Genomic DNA, 18,316 nt, shown 5'->3' with positions numbered 1-18,316 from the left:
GCTAATGGGAGCCTAGGGAGGAGCCAAGATGGCAGAGGAATAGCAGACGGAGATGACTTCAGGTCGCAGGAGTTCATGTAGATAGTTATCAAACCATTCTGAATACCTACAAACCCAACAAGAGATCGAAGAGAAGAAGAGCAGCAATTCTAGAAACAGAAAATCTACTTTCTGAAAGGTAGGACATGCGGAGAAGTGAATCCGAAGCGACAGGAAGATAGACCAGGGGGGAGGGGCCAACTCCCGGCAAGCAGCGGAGCACAGAATTCAAACTTTTAAAAGTCTGCTCCACTGAGGGATATTGCTCCAGAGACTAAACAGGGGTGGAGCCCTCATGCAGATAGAATGTTATCAGGTCCCGCAGGGTCACAGAAGGATCAGGGGTGTCTGGGTGTACCAGAGCTTGCAGGTATCAGAGTGGGGAACCCAGCTACAGAAATGGAGATGAGGAGTGAGCTCTCAGCTTGGGGTTACCTTAAACTGTGATCCGCAGCACATTCAGGCCACTGCTCTTTGAGCAGGGATGCCACAAGTGGCAGATCCAGAGAGACTCACCTTCCTCCTCTGGAGTCAGGAACCTGCTGGGTTTGGAGACTCCAAACAGGGCTGTGTGCCAGAGATAGAAACACTTGGTCACAGACCAGATGAGCTCAGAGCACAACAGAAGACCAAGGAGATGGGAGGAATTGAGCCCTTTTCTCTGAGGGCAGACTGAGGAGTAGGGCCCTGAGCTCTTGGTCCTCCAGGCCAGAGATTGGGAGGCTTCCATTTTCATTCCCACCCTCCAAAGCAGTACCAAAAGCATTCAGGGAACAAAAGCTCCTGAGAGCAAACCCAAGCAGATTACTTAGCCCAGCCCCAGGCAAGGGCCATATACAATTCCACCTTGGGCAAAGACATTTGAGAATCACTACAACAGGCCCCTCCCAGAAGTTCAGCAAGAACATCCAGCCAAGGTCAAGCTCACTGATCAAGGGAAGAGAGGAATTCCAGAGGAGGGGAAAGCAAAGCATGGAATTCATGGCTTTCTCCCCATGATTCTTTAGTCTCACAAAGTTAATGAAATTTTTTAAATTTTATTTTTTTCTTATTCTAATTTTTAAAATTTTCTTCTTTCCTCTTTTGAAGCTTTTTAACTAGTTTATCTTAACAATACCTTCCTTTAAAAAAAATTGTTTTAGGGGCACCTGGGTGGCTTGGTAGGTTGAGCCTCTGCCTTCAGCTCGGGTCATGGTCTTGGGGTCCTGGGATCAAGCCCCGCATCAGGCTCTCTTCTCAGCAGTCAGGGAGCCTGCTTCCCCCCACCCTCTGCCTGCTTCTCTACCTACTTGTGATCTCTCTCTCTCTCTCTGTCAAATGAATACATAGAATATTTTAAAAAAATAAAAATAAAAAAAAATTTAAACCTTCATTATTATAGTCATATTTTATCCTTCATTGCGTCTAACCTTATTTTTTATATACATATAGGGTTTTTTCTTCAAAAAAATTTCTGGGATACAATTTCTTCTAACAGATCAAAATATACCCTAAATCTAGCACAGGGCTTTGTTCTAGTCTCCAGCCTGAGTAAATCTCTCCACTTTCTTTTTCTTTCTTTTTCCAACCAACTTATCGTATCAATTCCTTTTTTAGGATTTTTAAAAAATTCTCATCTTTAGTCATATTCCATCCCTTCATCATATTTACCCTTATTTTTGTATATATAAAAGTTTTTCTTTCTTTAAAATTTTGGGAGATAGTTTCTTCTAAGAGACCTAAATACACCCCAAATCAAGAGGGTAGCTCTATTCTATTCACCAGTCTAATATATATATATATATATATATATATATATATATCTTTTTTTTATTTATTAAAAATTTTTTTAAAAAAATTCTTTTTACCCCCCTTTCTTCTTCCCCTGATTTGGGGTCTCTTCTGATTTGGGTAGTGTACATTTTTCTGGGGTCTTTGCCACCCTTTTAGTATTTTATTCTCTCATTCATATATTCTTATCTGGATAAAATGACAAGGCAGAAAAACTCACCACACACACACACACACACACAAAACAAGAGGCAGAACTGAAGGCTAGAGACATAATCAATACAGACATTGGTATTATGTCTGATCCAGAGTTCAGAATGATGATTCTCAAGGTGCTAGCTAGGCTTGAAAAAGGCATGGAAGATATTAGAGAAACCCTGCCTGGAGAAATAAAAGCGCTTTCTGGAGAAATAAAAGAACTAAAATCTAACCAAGCTAAATCAAAATAGCTATTAATGAGGTGCAATAAAAAATGGAGGCTCTTACTGCTAGGATAAATGAGGCAGAAGAGAGAATTAGTGATATAGAAGACCAAATGATGGAGAATAAAGAAGCTGAGCAAAAGAGAGACAAATGACTACTGGACCATGAGGGGAGAATTCAAGAGATAAATGATACCATAAGACAAAACAATATTAGAATAATTGGGATTCCAGAAGAAGAAGAAAGAGAGAGGGGGCAGAAGGTATACTGAAGCAAATTATTGTAGGGAATTTCCCTTATATGGCAAAGGGAACAAGCATCAAAATCCAGGAGATGCAGAGAACCCTCCTCAAAATCAATAAAAATAGGTCCACACCCCGTCATCTAATAGTAAAACTTACAAGTCTTAGTGACAAAGAGAAAATCCTGAAAGCAGCCAGGGACAAGAATTCTGTAACGTACAATGGCAAAAATATTAGACTGGCATCGGACTTATCCACAGAGACCTGGCAGGCCAGAAAGAACTGGCAAGATATATTCAGAGCACTAAATGGGAAAAACATGCAGCCAAGGATACTATATCCAGCTAGGCTATCATTGAAAATAGAAGGAGAGATTAAAAAAAAAAAAAACTTCCAGGACAAACAAAAACTAAAAGAACTTGGAAACACCAAACCAGCCCTACAGGAAATATTGAAAGGCATCCTTTAAGCAAAGAGAGAGCCTAAAAGTAGTAGGCCAGAAAGGAACAGAGATAATATACAGTATACAGTAATCAGTATCTTTCAAAATCTTTCAAGTATCATATCTTTCAAAAGTTACCCTGAATGTAAATGGGCTAAATGCCCCAATCAAAAGACACAGGCTATCAGAATGGATAAAAAAATAAAACCCACCAATATGCTGTCTACGAGAAACTCACTTTAGAACCAAAGACACCTCCAGATTTAAAGTGAGGGGGTGGAAAACAATTTACCATCAAATGAAAGCTGGGGTGGCAATCCTTATATCAGATAAATTAGATTTTAAGCCAAAGACTATAAGAAGAGATGAGGAAGGACACTGTATCATACTGATAGGGTCTGTCCAACAAGAAGATCTAACAATTTTAAATATCTATGCCCCAACATGGGAGCAGCCAACTATATAAACAAATTAATAACAAAATCAAAGAAACACATTGACAATAATACAATAATAGGAGGGAACTTTAACACTCCCCTCACTGAAGTGGACAGATAATCCAAGCAAAAGATCAACAAGGAAATAAAGGCCTTAAATGACACACTGGACCAGATGACATCACAGATATATTTAGAACATTCCATCGCAATGCAACAGAATACACATTCTTTTCTAGTGCACATGGAACATTCTCCAGAATAGATCACATCCTGGGTCACAAATCAGATCTCAACCAGTATCAAAAGATTGGGATCATTCCCTGCGTATTTTCAGACCATAATGCTCTGAAGCTAGAACTCAATCACAAGAGGAAAGTTACAAAAAACCCAAATACATGGAGGCTAAGGAACATCCTACTAAAGAATGAATGGGGGACGCCTGGGTGGCTCAGTTGGTTAAGCGGCTGCCTTTGGCTCAGGTCATGATCCCAGTGTCCTGGGATTGAGTCCCACATCAGGCTCCTTGCTCAGCAGGGAGCCTGCTTCTCCCTCTGCCTCTGCCTGCCACTCTGTCTGCCTGTGCTCACTCTCTCTGACAAAAAAAAAAAAAATAGTCAACCAGGAAATTAAAGAAGAATTGAAAAAATTAATGGAAACAAATGATAATGAAAACACAATGGTTCAAAATCTGTGGGACACAGCAAAGGCAGTCCTGAGAGGAAAATATATAGTGATACAAGCCTTTCTCAAGAAACAAGAAAGGTCTCAAATATACAACCTAACCCTACACCTAAAGGAGCTAGAGAAAGAACAGCAAAGAAATCCTAAGCCCATCAGGAGAAGAGAAAAACTAAAGATCAGAGCAGAAATCAATGAAATAGAAACCAAAAGAACAGTAGAACAGATCCACAAAACTAAGAGCTGGTTCTTTGAAAGAATTAGTAAGATTGATAAATCCCTGGCCAGACTTATCAAAAAGAAAAGAGAAAGGACCCAAATAAAATCATGATTGAAGGAGGAGAGATCATAATCAACACCAAAGAAATAAAAACAATTATAAGAACATATTATGAGCAACTATACGCCAGCAAATTTGACAACCTGGAAGAAATGGATGCATTCCTAGAGACATGTAAACTACCCAAACTGAACCAGGAAGAAATAGAAAACCTGAACAGACCGATAACCAGTAAGGAGATAGAAGCAGTCATCAAAAATCTCCCAACAAACAAGAGCCCAGGGCCAGACAGCTTCCCAGGGGGATTCTACCAAACATTTAAAGAAGAATTAATACCTATTCTCCTGAACCTGTTCCAAAAAATAGAAATGGAAGGAAAACTTCCGAACTCATTTTATGAGGCCAGCATTACCTTGATCCCAAAACCAAAGACCCCATCAAAAAAGAGAATTACAGACCAATATCCTCGATGAACACAGACACAAAAATTCCCACCAAAATACTAGCCAATAGGATCCAACAGTACATTAAAAGGATTATTCACCATGACCAAGTGGGATTTATTCCAGTGTTGCAAGTTTGGCTCAACATCCGCAAATCAATCAATGTGATACAACACATTAATAAAAGAAAGAACAAGAACCATATGACACTCTCAATAGATGCAAAGAAAGCATTTGACAAAGTATAGCATCCATTCTTGATCAAAACTCTTCAAAGTGTAGGGATAGGTGGTACATACCTCAATATCATCAAAGCCACCTATGAAAAACCCACAGCGAATATCACTCTCAATGGAGAAAAACTGAGAGCTTTTACACTATGGTCAGGAACATGGCAGGGATGTCCATTATCACCACTGCTATTCAATATAGTACTAGAAGTCCTAGCCTCAGCAATCAGACAACAAAAAGAAATTAAAGGTATCCAAATCGGCAAAGAAGAGGTCAAACTATCACACTTTGCAGATGATATGATACTTTATATGGAAAACCCAAAAGATCCCACTCCAAATCTGCTAGAACTTGTACAGGAATTCAGTAAAGTGTGAGGATATAAAATCAATGCACAGAAATCAATTTTTAAGCTCTATTACAAAGCTGTCATCATCAAGACAGTACGGTACTAGCACAGAAAACAGACATATATATCAATGGAACAGAATAGAGAGTCCAGAAATAGACCCTCAACTCTATGGTCAACTAATCTTTGACAAAGCAGGAAAGAATGTCCAATGGAAAAAAGACAGTCTCTTCAACAAATGGTGCTGGGAAAATTGAACAGCCACATGCAGAAAAATGAAACTGGACCATTTCCTTACACCACACACAAAATACACTCAATTATAAGATACTCGATAAATATTGATAAATATTGTAGATACTTGATAAATATTGTTAAATTAATGAATGAATGAGAAATGAGATAATATTAAAACAATCTGGACCAAGTCCTGAGTGGTGAATCTGATGTGGACATCATATCTAGGTGGGTAGATCTGTCTCAGTGGCCCAAGAATGAGATAGGATTCCTCCTCCTCATATAAAATAGCAAAATTTTCCTAGATTTGCCTGGTAGAATTTTCTCAATGGTTATTTAGGTAGGAGGCAGGTTCTTATTTTTCTGGTTCATCCTCTTCCAATTATAATTGATGGAATCTAAATGTAATGCCCCAAATGGCAGGAATACTTTCATTTCTCATCTTTTCATCCTGGGATGTTTAGGGCTGAGCACAAGATGGGAAAGAGGAGTTTTGGGACCTGATATTGTATAATATGGTAGAAAATATGGTGAATCTTTATGTGTAGAGTGGTTGCAGATGGAATGTTAATGCCCTAAGTAGTGGTACTCTATTTAAACCAAGATACATAATATCTATTTGTCAAAGGGAAAACTACATATCATCTTGATATCTATTTGTCAAGAGGAGAGATATATAATGCCTTTAATTTGGATTGCCTTTCCGGGACCTAGTGCTAGTCAGTTTCTTGGCTCAAGAGTGGGTGTTCTATAGACATCTTTAGGTCTAGTAGCAGATGCTGTTAGTGCCCTCCCCATATCTCTTGGGCCTTAACACTCCAGTGTTTTCTGGAAGCCTTCCAGTAGCCAACATCTGTACCTCTTTTCCTAATAGCTTCTCTCCTTGACTGACCCAGATGTTCTGGGGAATTAACACCTAGTTGTGAGTAGCCCTCAACTAGCCCCCTACCCCTGTGTGTGGGAAGTGTAATTCTGAAGCTTGGGTTTTATATTGCTTCCCATTATCTCTGTAGGATTAAACTCCACTTGACCACAGTGGTAGGTAGCTTAAAAATACATCCTTTATTGATTGCCTTCTCTCCCTTTTTTCATTTCTCCTCTTTTCCACTTTATATACAGCCTAACATCCTGAGATGGAGAACAAAGTGTGAAAGGGAAAAAGTATTGATGCCAGTTGGAGCATCATCTCCTCCCAACATTCCATTTCCCCTTTCAAATAACTTACTTATACTTGAACCTCTGTCTAAGATTATCTTCTGGAGGAACTCAAAGACAGGTGACACACTGGGTTGACCCAATTAAAGAGGCAGAATCTAATGCCTGTTCACAAGTATAAAGGTTCTTAATCTCAACACAAATGAGGGAGATGACTAACTTCCAAGAGAAACAATATGATGGATCCTCAAGATAATCCCAGGTATGGCAAGAGAACGTATGAGGAACCTATGAACAGCAGACCTACGAGAAAGTCCCTGCAATGGGAGGCAACATGCATCTGACCATTCTAACAAGTATCTTACATTGAATCACAGTAAAACTAGACAATTGCTATCTAAGTCACTCAAGACTACAAAAGTTGCCCTATTCGGGATTAGTCATATTCTGTTTCTTACTGGATATACTAGAACTACCCTTTCTTCCTTTTTAGAAAAATTTGGAAATAAACTGTAAATTTAGAGAAAAGTTGCAAGGACAGTAAAGGAATATCCCATACTCTTTATCTAAATTCACGTATTAATATTTTGCTCCTTTCACTTTAATATTTGTTCTTTTATCTATCTAAACACACAAGGACCTTTTCATAAGGCCTATTCAACTTCTATTTTTACCACCATCCAGCTCATAGATGACAATAGTTCATTTCATCTTTTCTGTAGGACATGGGGCTCTTCTGTTCCTGAAAACAGTCTCCAATTCAGAGGTGATGGTAGTATTTCACTAAATATTTATGTTATTTGGGGCACTTGGGTAGTTCAGTCGGTTAAGCGTCTACCTTTGGCTCAGGTCATGATCCCAAGGTCCTGGGATGGAGCCCCACATCATGCTCCCTGCTCAGTGGGGAGCCTTCTTTTCCCTCAGCCTACCATTCTGCCTGCCTGTGCTCTGTCTCTCTCTTTGTGTCAAATAAAATCTTTTAAAAAATATTTGTTATTGAAGTCTTGCCAGGACCTTTTACTTCTGATCCTTTCATCAATAATCTTCAGTTTTATATGGATCTATCATCAGTTTAAGATGCTCCTGGTTTATTTGATTGGAGGTGGTATTCATATGTTGGTGTCAGCTTCTGACTGACTACATTTATAACAGAACAAATTATAGTTATTTCTTTGCATACTTGAACTCTTGCCTTGCTCTTTGGGATCACCAAACAGTTTTATAGCTTTAGTACAAATACATGAATCAATCCATTCAACAAATGTTTATTAAGCATCTTATGCATTTTAGGCACTGTTCTTGTCACTGACCATAATAGTGGTGAAAAATCTGACAAAGTCCCTGCTGTGCTCAAGTTTACATTCTAGAGGGGTATATCAGTCAGCTGTCATTGCAACAGTGCTGCATAATAAACCCTCCCGGTGTTCTAAGTAGCTTACAATAGCAGGTACTTATTCTTCTCACACACAGGTCTGCAGATCAGATGAGGTTTGGCTGATCTTGACTGGGTTTGCCAGTGTTTGGCTGGGCGAAGCTGAAGACCAGGTTTCAAGGCAGAGAGGCAGGCAGAGAGAGACAGGAGGAGCAGGCAGGCTCCCTGCTGAGCAGAGAGCCCGATGTGGGACTCGATCCCAGGACCCTGAGATCATGACCTGAGCCGAAGGCAGAGGCTTTAACCACTGAGCCACCCAGGCGTCCCTCTAACTTTTTTCTTTACATAGACTTCCTCTATATATTCTGGATACTGACTCTTTGTCAGATATATATAGATATATATCTTCCTATGGGTGAGCATATTTCTTTGTTGTTATATTTTGTATTACAGAAGTTTTAATTTTAAATTAGTCAAATTTATAAAGATTTTTCATTGTGGGTTATAAATTTTATTTATATTAAAAATGCCTGAGGGGATAGAGCCCCGCATTGGGCTCTCTGCTCAGCAGAGAGCCTGCTTCTCTCCCTCTCTCTACCTGCCTCTCTGCCTACTTGTGATTTTCTCTGTCAAATAAATAAATAAAATCTTAAAAAAAAAGAAAAGTTATTGGGGAACAGGATGTCAAATTATCCCTTCACTGAGTACTTAATAATTTTAAAGGGGAAAATGTACAATAGAATGATTTGGCAATCACAATTGTAACTAAGTAGTCAAGCTTGGCATCATCAGTAGAAGGTTAGCTTAACATCACATACTTCATGATGTAGAACAGGGGGAGGTGTGTACCATCATCTGTGAGGAGTTTTTGCTAGAAATGTTTGACTTGAGTTTAATGATAGTCCAACAAAACAGGAATGTGGGGCATTCTACAAGACAACTGACCCAAACTATTCAAGGGTTTAATGTTGTGAAGAACAGAGGGAGGTGATAGGATTGTTCTAGCTGAAGGAGACTACAGACATACAACAGACATAAAACAGATGAAATTCACTGATTCTGAATTTTCTCTAATTTTTTTAAAAGATTTTTTATTTATTCATTTGACAGAGAGAGATCACAAATAGGTAGAGAGGAAGGCAGAGAGAGAGAGGGGAGCAGGCTCCTCGCTGAGCAGAGAGTCTGATGTGGGGCTCGATCCCAGGACCCTGGGACCATGACCTGAGCTGAAAGCAGAGGCTTTAACCCACTGAGCCACCCAGGTGCCCCTCTAATTTTTAAATAAAAAAATTTATTTATTTGAGAGAGAGAAAATGAGAGAGAGAGAGAGAAATATGAGTGTGGGGAAGGGTGGAGGGAAAAGCAGACTCCCTGCTGAGCAGGGAGCCTGATGGGGGACTATATTTTAGAACTTGCTTGACATTCTCCATAAATAAATAAATACATACATACATACATACATACATACATACAAAAAAACTGTCAATCTTTGTTTGGAATTGCATTGAATCCACAGATTAATTTAGAGATTTGATATCTTAATATTTCAAAATGTTAAGTAGACACCAATAGGATTACAAAGAAAAAAAATGGGAAAAGTCTAAAGCCATCATGGGAGATTTGAACATAGAGAAACCCACAAATAAAGAGTAGTAAAGAAACAGAATCATTTTTGTATCTTTTTAAGTATTTTATTGATTTGTCAGAGAGAGAGAGAGAGAGAGAGAGAGAGCACACACAGGGGGAGCGGCAGGATAAGGAGAAGCAGGCTCCCTACTGAGCAAGGACCCTGGGATTATGACCTGAGCCAAAGGCAGACACAACCAACTGAACCACCCGGGCATCCTAAAACAGACATATTTTTAAAGTTTTATTAAAAGTCCAGCTATTAACATATAGTACAACACTGATTTCAGGTGTCCAATATAATGACTAAACACTTCCACACATTGCCTGGTGCTCATCACAAGTGCACTCCTTAATCCCCGTCACCCATTTCACCCACCCACCATCCCCCACTGCTAACCATCAGTTTGTTCTCCGTAGTAGTTATGGGTCTATTTCTTGGTTTGCCTCTCTCTCTTTTTCCCCCTTTGCTCATTTGTTTTGTTTCTTAAATTCCACATATGAGTGAAATCATATGGTATTTGTCTTTCTCTGACTCATTTCTCTTAGCATTATACTGTCTAGCTCCATCCATGTCATTGCAAATGGCAGGATTTCATTCCTTTTTATGGCCACATAATATCCCATTGTATATATGTATATACCACATCTTTTTTATTCATTCATCAGTCAATGGGCACTTGGGCTGTTTTCATAATTTGGCTATTATAGATAATGCTACTATAAACATTGGGGTGCATCAAAGGGTTGAATTAGTATTTCTGTATCCTTTGGGTAAATAGCTACAGTACAATTGCTGGATCATAGGGTAGTTCCATTTTTAACTTTTTGAGGAAACTCCATACTGTTTTCCACAGTGGTTACACCAATTTGCATTACCACCAACAGTGCAAGAGTGTTCCCCTTGCTCTACATCATTCTCTCCAACACCTGTGGTTTCTTGTGTTGATTTTAGCCATTCTGACAGGTGTGAGGTGATATCTCATTGCAGTTTTGATTTGCATTTAACTGATGATCGGTGACGTTGAGCATGTTCATGTGTCTATTGTCCATCTCTACGTCTTCTTCAGCAAAATGTCTGTTCATGTCTTCAACCCATTTCTAAATTGGATTATTCATTTTTTGGGTGTTGAATTTTCCAAGTTTCTTGCATATTTTGGATACTAACCATTTATCAGATATGGCATTTGCAAATAGCTTCTCGCACTCTCTAAGTTGCCTTTTAGCATTGTCGATTGTCTCCTGCATTGTGCAAAAGGTTTCTATCTTGATGAAGTCCCAGTAGTTTATTTTTGCTCTTGTTTCCCTTTCTTAGGAGACATATCTAGAAAGACGTTGCCAAGGCCATTGTCAAAGAAGTTACTACCTGTGTCCTTTTCTAGGATTTTTATGGTTTTCTGTCTCACATTTAGGTCTTTAGTCCACTTTGAAGTTTTTTTTTTTTTAAGATTTATTTACTTTTATTTTAGAGAGAGTGGGAGAGGGACAGGAGAAGAGGGAGAGAGAGAATCTCAAGCAGACTCCCCGCTGAGCACAGATCCTGACATGGGGCTTGATCTCACAACCCTGAGGTCATGACCTGAGCCGAAATCAAGAGTTAGATGCTTATCTAAATGAGCCATTCATGCCCTCTTTAATACATTTTGAATTTATTTTTGTATGTGGTGTAAGAAAGTGGTCCAGTTTCATTGTTTTGCATACTGCTGTCCAATTTTCTCAACACCATTTATTGAGGAGACTGTCTTTTTCTCCTTGACTATTTCTTCCTGCTTTGTCAAAGACCATGCAGTTATGGATTCATTTTTCAAGTTTCTATTCTGTTCCATTGGTCTATGTGTCTATTTTTGTGCAAATATCATACTGCTTTGATTACTATAGCTTTGTAATATAACTTGAAGTCTGGAATTGTGATGCCTCCAGCTTTTCTTTTTTTCTTTTTTTAAAGATTTTATTTATTTATTTGTCAGAGAGAGAGAGAGAGAGAGCGAGCACAAGCAGGGGTAGAGGCAGGCAGAGGGAGGAGCAGGCTTCCCACTGAGCAGGGAGCCCAATGTGGGACTTGATCCCAGGGCCATGGGATCATGACCTGAGCTGAAGGAAGATACTTAACTGACTGAGCCATCCCCAAGTCCCAAGCAAATCTTTGGCTTTTTCACAATTGCTTTTGCTATTTGGGGTCTTTGGTAGTTCCACACAAGTTTTAGGATTATTCTAGTTCTGTGAAAAATGCTGTTGGTATTTTGATAAGGATTTCATTAAATATGTAGATTTTTTGTATAGCACAGACATTTAAAAAATATTTTTTCTTCTAATCCATGAGCATGGAATATCTTTCCATTTCTTCATGTCATCTTCAATTTCTTTCATCAGTGTTTTATAGTACAGGTCTTTTACCTCTTTGGTTATGTTTATTCCTAGATATCTATTGTTTTTGGTACAGTTGTAAGTGGGATCGATTCCTTAATTTCTTCTTCTGCTGCTTCATTATTGGTGTATAGAAATGCAACAGATTTCTGTATGTTCATTTTGCATCCTGCAACTTTACTGAATTCTTGTATCAGTTCTAGCAATTTTTTGCTTGCGTCTTTTGGGTTTTCTGTATATAGTATCACATCATCTACAAATAGTGAAATTTTACTTCTTCTTTGTTGATTTGGATACATTTTATTTCTTTTCATCGTCTGACTGCTGAGGCTAGGACTTACAGTACTATATTAAGTAACAGTGGTGGAAGTGGACATCCTTATTTTGTTACTGATCTTAGGGGAAAACTCAGTTTTTCCCTATTTAGGAAGATATGAACTGTGGGTTTCTCATATATGGCCTTTATTATGTTATATTATGTTATATATGTTATTTGTTTCCTCTAAATCTACTTTGTTGAGGGCTTTTCATCATGAATGGATGCTGTACTTTGTTGAATGCTTTTTCTGCATCTATTGAAATGATCATAAGGTTCTTATCCATTCTTTTATTTATGTGGTGTATCCTGTTGATTGATTTGTGAATACTGAACCACCTTGCAATCCAGGAATAAATCCCCTTAAAACCCCACTTGGATCAATGACAGATCATCTAAAATCAACAAGAAAACAAGGGCTTTGAATGACACACTGGACTAGATGGACTTCACAGATATATTCAGAGCATTTCATCCTAAAACAGCAGAATACACATTCTTTTCAAGGGCACATGGAATATTCTCCAGAACAGATCACCTATTATGTCACAAAACAGGCCTCAACAAATACAGAAAGATTGAGATCATACCATGCACCTTTTCTGACCACAATACTGTGAAACTAGAAGTCAACCACAAGAAAAGATCTGGAAAGACCACAGATACATGGAGGTTAAACAGCATGCTACTAAACTGAATGGATCAACCAGGAAATCAAAGAGGAAAGTAAAAACAAACAAACAAACAAACAAACAAACAGACAAACAAAACACATGGAAACAAATGAAAATGAAATCACAACAGCTCAAAGCCTTTGGGATGCAGCCAAAGCAGTCCTGGGACGGAAGTATGTAGCAATACTGGCCTATCTCAAGAAGCAAGAAAAAACCTCAAATACACAAACTAACCTCACAACTAAAGGAGCTAGAAAAAGAACAACAAATGAAGACTAAAGCCAGCAGAAGGAAGGACATAATAATAAAGATTAGAGTAGAAATAAATTATATAGAAACTAAAAGAACAATAGAACAGATCAATAAAACCAGGGGCTAGTTCTTTGAAAAAATTAGTAATATTGATAAACCTCTAGTCAGACTTATCAGAAAGAAAAGGGACCCAGATAAATAAAATCAGGAAGTGAGAAAGGAGAAATAACAACCAACACAAAAGAAACAGAAGTTTTAAACAATAAGATATGTTTGAGTAATATATATTTAATGTTAGGGGCGCCTGGGTGGGTTAAAGTGGGCTAAAGCCTCTGCCTTCGACTTGGGTCATGATCCCAGGGTCCTGGGATTGAGCCTTGAATCGGGCTCCCTGCTCAGTGGGGAGCCTGCTTCTACCTCTCTCTGCCTGCCTCTCTGCCTACTTGTGATCTCTGTCTGTCAGATAAATAAATAAAATCTTAAAACAATATATTTAATGTTTTATATATATATACAAAATATATTATCATTCCTGAAATTATTTATTTATGCTTTTTCTTTTTTCTCTTAATTAAATTGGCTGGTAGTTTTTCTTTCATTTTATTGTTTTCCAAAGAATTAGGTATTAGGTTGTTAGAGCCAAAAACATTTTCATATTTTACTGTTTACTTTAAATTTTTTCTTTCTTCTCCTTTTGGTTTGTCTAGTTATTCAAGTTCATGAGTTGACTGTATAATCATATATTTTAAACAATTTTTAAAAAGATTTTATTTATTTATTTGACACAGAGAGAGAGATCACAAGTAGGCAGACAGACAGACAAAGAAAGAGGGGAAAGCAGGCTCCCTGCCCAGCAGAGAGACCAACATGGGGCTCGATCCCAGGACCCCGAGACCACGACCTGAGCTGAAGGCAGAGGCTCAACCCACTGAACCACCCAGGCGCCCCTTAATCTATTTTTAAATACTTATTTTGTTTTAAATAAATGCACCTGTGGGCTTTTATGGTAGCAATTCTTTTATTGTTCTCCTAGATATTTTGTCATTTTCATTGTGATTTCCTCTTTACTCATGTTTTTTTTTTAAAGATTTTATTTATTTGACAGAGATCACAAGTAGGCAGAGAAGCAGGCAGAGAGAGAGGGGGAAGCAGGCTCCCTGCCCAGCAGAGAGACCAACATGGGGCTCGATCCCAGAACCCTGAGATCGTGACCTGAGCCGAAGGCAGAGGCTTTAACCCACTGAGCCACCCAGGCGCCCTACTCATGATTTTTTTAGGGAGCATTTTTAGATAAAACACAGAGAATATTTTTTAAAATTATTATTTTTATTGAATTCTAACTTAATGTCATTGTGGTCAGGTAAAACAGACTGATTAATAGCCTTTTAAAATTGTTGAAACTTGGGGCACCTGGGTGGCTCAGTCAAGTAAGGACCTTCTTTTAGCTCAGGCTCAGGTCCTGATCCCAGAGTCCTGGGATAGAGCTCCCAGCAGGGACCCTGCTTCTCCCTTTCCCTCCACCTGTTGCCCTGCCTACTTGCTCTCTCTCTGTTGAATAAATAAAATCTTTAAAAAAAAAAAAAGAAAAAGAAAAAGAAAAAGAAATTTATCTTAAAAATATTGTTGAAACTTTCAGACATATTATTTGATGAAATATTCTAGATATATCTGAAAATAAAATGTTTCTTTGTTGAGTGTACTATCAAGGGTTTTATTTATTAGATTTTTTATTTTAACAACTACTATATTTTTCATTTCTATGATTTCTACTGGGTTCTTTCTCATTTGAAACTGTTTTTTTTTTTAAGATTTTATTTATTTATTTCACAGAGATCACAAGTAGGCAGAGAGGCAGGCAGAGGGATGGGGGGGAAGCAGACTCCCCGCTGAGCAGAGAGCCCAATGCAGGGCTCAATCCCAGGACCTCAGGATCATGACCTGAGCTGAAGGTAGAGGCTTAACCCACTGAGCCACCCAGGCACCCTGAAACTGTTCTTGTTTTATTTCCATATATTTTTGTTTCATAGTTTGGAGTCCTTTTTTTGGTAATCTATGATTCTGTCATATATTTCTTTACATATCCTAAGAACACTTAAAGCCTCTATCATACTATACTGTAAATTAATCTGAAGTGAATTAATATTTTGATTGTTGACTTTGAATTTTTTTCTTAACATTTCTTTACCTGTTTGGAATTCCTATTTGCAAGCACACAAATTTTTTTGTTGCCTTTTTTCTTTCTTTTTTTTCTCTCCCTTTATGTTCATTCAATTGAATGGTTTTGGGGTTTCCTTACTTTAGCCAAGTGCCCCAGTCCAGAATCAGTTCTCATAATATGGTATTTCAGATTTCCTGTTCTTCTATATTGTCAGGGAATATCACACATCTGGTTATGAAACAATGGGTTTCTTGGTTAAGCAAGGTTATATTTGTGTCCTTTTACCTCTTCAAGGATGTGGTTCCAAGTAAGCTACAGCTCCAGTCAGGGCTTGGTGGCTTTCCATAAATCCCAAGTTTGAGCTAGAATGGTAAACTTACCTCTAGTCCATGTCTTGAGATGTACTTTAACTCTTTTCACTCTACAGGAGCTATCTTCCTCTTCACTTCTGCTAGCTTTAGGACTTAGAGCCCATTAAATCCATGGCTTAAGTCAAATCACAGCCTTGTGTTTAGGTCATTTTTCTGGTTTGTGAAAATGCTTGTCTTGTTTTAACCTGGCTATACTTCTCAATCTTGTATCTCTCTCCCTCCTTTCTCCTCCCACCTCCTGCCTCGCTCTCCCACACCCTCTCCCTCTCGCCTCCACTTTATCTATCATGCAATGTGCTTCTAGTAGAGGGAAGATATCAGAAGGGTGATTTACTGAGCTATCTTATTGGAAACTCACCTAAGCTTTTAAAGGAATTCTCTACAAGCAAAGAGAGAAAGAAGAAAATAGAGAATTCAGCTTCTAAAGGAGCAATGAAAGGTTGTCTCTTTCTTATAAGATAATGATCTTGCAAAGTAGAAAGCTTAGTTATAATTACTACCCATTCTCTGCTAAAAGTCACAGCCTTTATGGTTACTTTCTCCTCCTCCTCCTGCTCCTCCTACTCCTTCTTCTTCTTCCTCTTCTTTTTATTTTTTAAAGAGAGGTTTCTTCCTTCCTTCCTTCCTTCCTTCCTTTCTAAAGAATATTTATTTATTTATTTATTTGAAAGAGGGAGAGAGAGAGAGCACAAGCAAGGGGAGCAGCAGGCAGAGGGAGAGAGAGAAGGAGGTTCCCCAAGGAGCAGGAGACTGACACAGGGCTTACTCCCAGGATCCCAGGATCATGACCAGAGCTGAAAGCAGTCGCTTAACCAACTGAGCCACCCAGGTGCCCCTATGCTTATTTTCTTATAATCTAGCATCTTCCACTCTCAGACCTACTTCCTTCTTCTCATCCCACTTAAGATTTCCATCTCCTAAAGAGTCATGAACACTTAGCTCTCTTGTCAGTTTAGTCCTACAAGTAAAGTATTCAAACTGAATTATAAATAAAGCTTGTGACCTTAATAAACTCTTCATCAGTCAATGTGTGGGGTATACTTAGTGAATGAGGGGTGTGGGAGGAAGGGGAGCTGGACTTCGATAGATATATGTTCTTGCAAAGGCTCTGGAATTGCCTGAGGAGCCTCTGAAATGAGGCCCTTGAAGTAAGGAGGCACAGGTCATTTTGCTATAACTAAGGTCACCTGCTAGGAAGAGGAGCCAACATGGAGAGTTTTCTAAGACAGGTTCAAAGTGCAGTGCCAGTATAAATGTGTTTTCATGTGTGTCTCTAAGGGGGGTGCACACATGCATGTGCTGCTAAACTCTTATCCTTAGGAATAAAAGCTAAAATATTAATCTAGGGTGCCTGGGTGGCTCAGTCGGTTAAGTGTCTGCCTTTGGCTCAGGTCATGATCCCAAGGTCCTAGGATTGAGTACCACATTGGGCTCCCTGCTCAGTGGGGAGCCTGCCCCTCCCCACCATGATCTCTCTCTCTCAAATAAATATCTAAATAAAATATTTTTTTTAAAAGATTTTATTTATTTATTTGACAGATGGAGATCACAAGTAGGCAGAGGCAGGCAGAGAGAGAAGAAGAAGCAGGCTCCCCACCAAGCAGAGAGTCCGATGTGGGGCTTGATCCCAGGACCCTGGGATCATGACCTGAGCTGAAGGCAGAGGCTTTAACCCACTGAGCCACCCAGGCGCCCCTCTAAATAAAATCTTTAAAAATAATTTAATGGGCTTTCAGTTACCATGTGGAATTGTTTGTGTATTCCTGATCAGGGACCAGAATTATAAAAACTACATCAATTGTAAGAACCACTCAAGTAAAATTCTCTTTAAAAAACAAACAAACAAAAAAGGAACTACATAATTGCTCCATGTCTGTTATGTTTTTTTTCTACAAAAGTTACCAATAAATCTCTAAATTAAACCAAAAGGACCCAAAAGCTTATCTTTAAGAGCGGCAAGGGGTGAAACTGGGCATTTTAGTCCATTCCATTGTCAGATTTGGGGAGAAGAAGTATGGAACCTGAACCAGTAGAGTCATAATAGTAGCTTCTAAAAGAATAAAGGACAAAATGAATGTCAGAGAATGGATAAGGAAGATGTGGTCCATATACACTATGGAGTATTATGCCTCCATCAGAAAGGATGAATACCCAACTTTTGTAGCAATATGGACGGGACTGGAAGAGATTATGCTGAGTGAAATAAGTCAAGCAGAGAGAGTCAATTATCATATGGTTTCACTTATTTGTGGAGCATAACAAATAGCATGGAGGACAAGGGGAGTTAGAGAGGAGAAGGGAGTTGAGGGAAATTGGAAGGGGAGGTGAACCATGAGAGATTATGGACTCTGAAAAACAATCTGAGGATTTTGAAGGGGCGGGGGGTGGGAGGTTGGGGGAACCAGGTGGTGGGTATTGGAGAGGGCATGGATTGCATGGAGCACTGGGTGTGGT

This window comes from Lontra canadensis, unplaced genomic scaffold (genome assembly GCF_010015895.1).
Source record: "Lontra canadensis isolate GAN:19392208 unplaced genomic scaffold, GSC_riverotter_1.0 scaffold28, whole genome shotgun sequence".
Taxonomy (NCBI): domain Eukaryota; kingdom Metazoa; phylum Chordata; class Mammalia; order Carnivora; family Mustelidae; genus Lontra; species Lontra canadensis.
The sequence above is the reverse complement of the archived record's forward strand: the minus strand, read 5'-3'. Positions refer to the sequence as shown.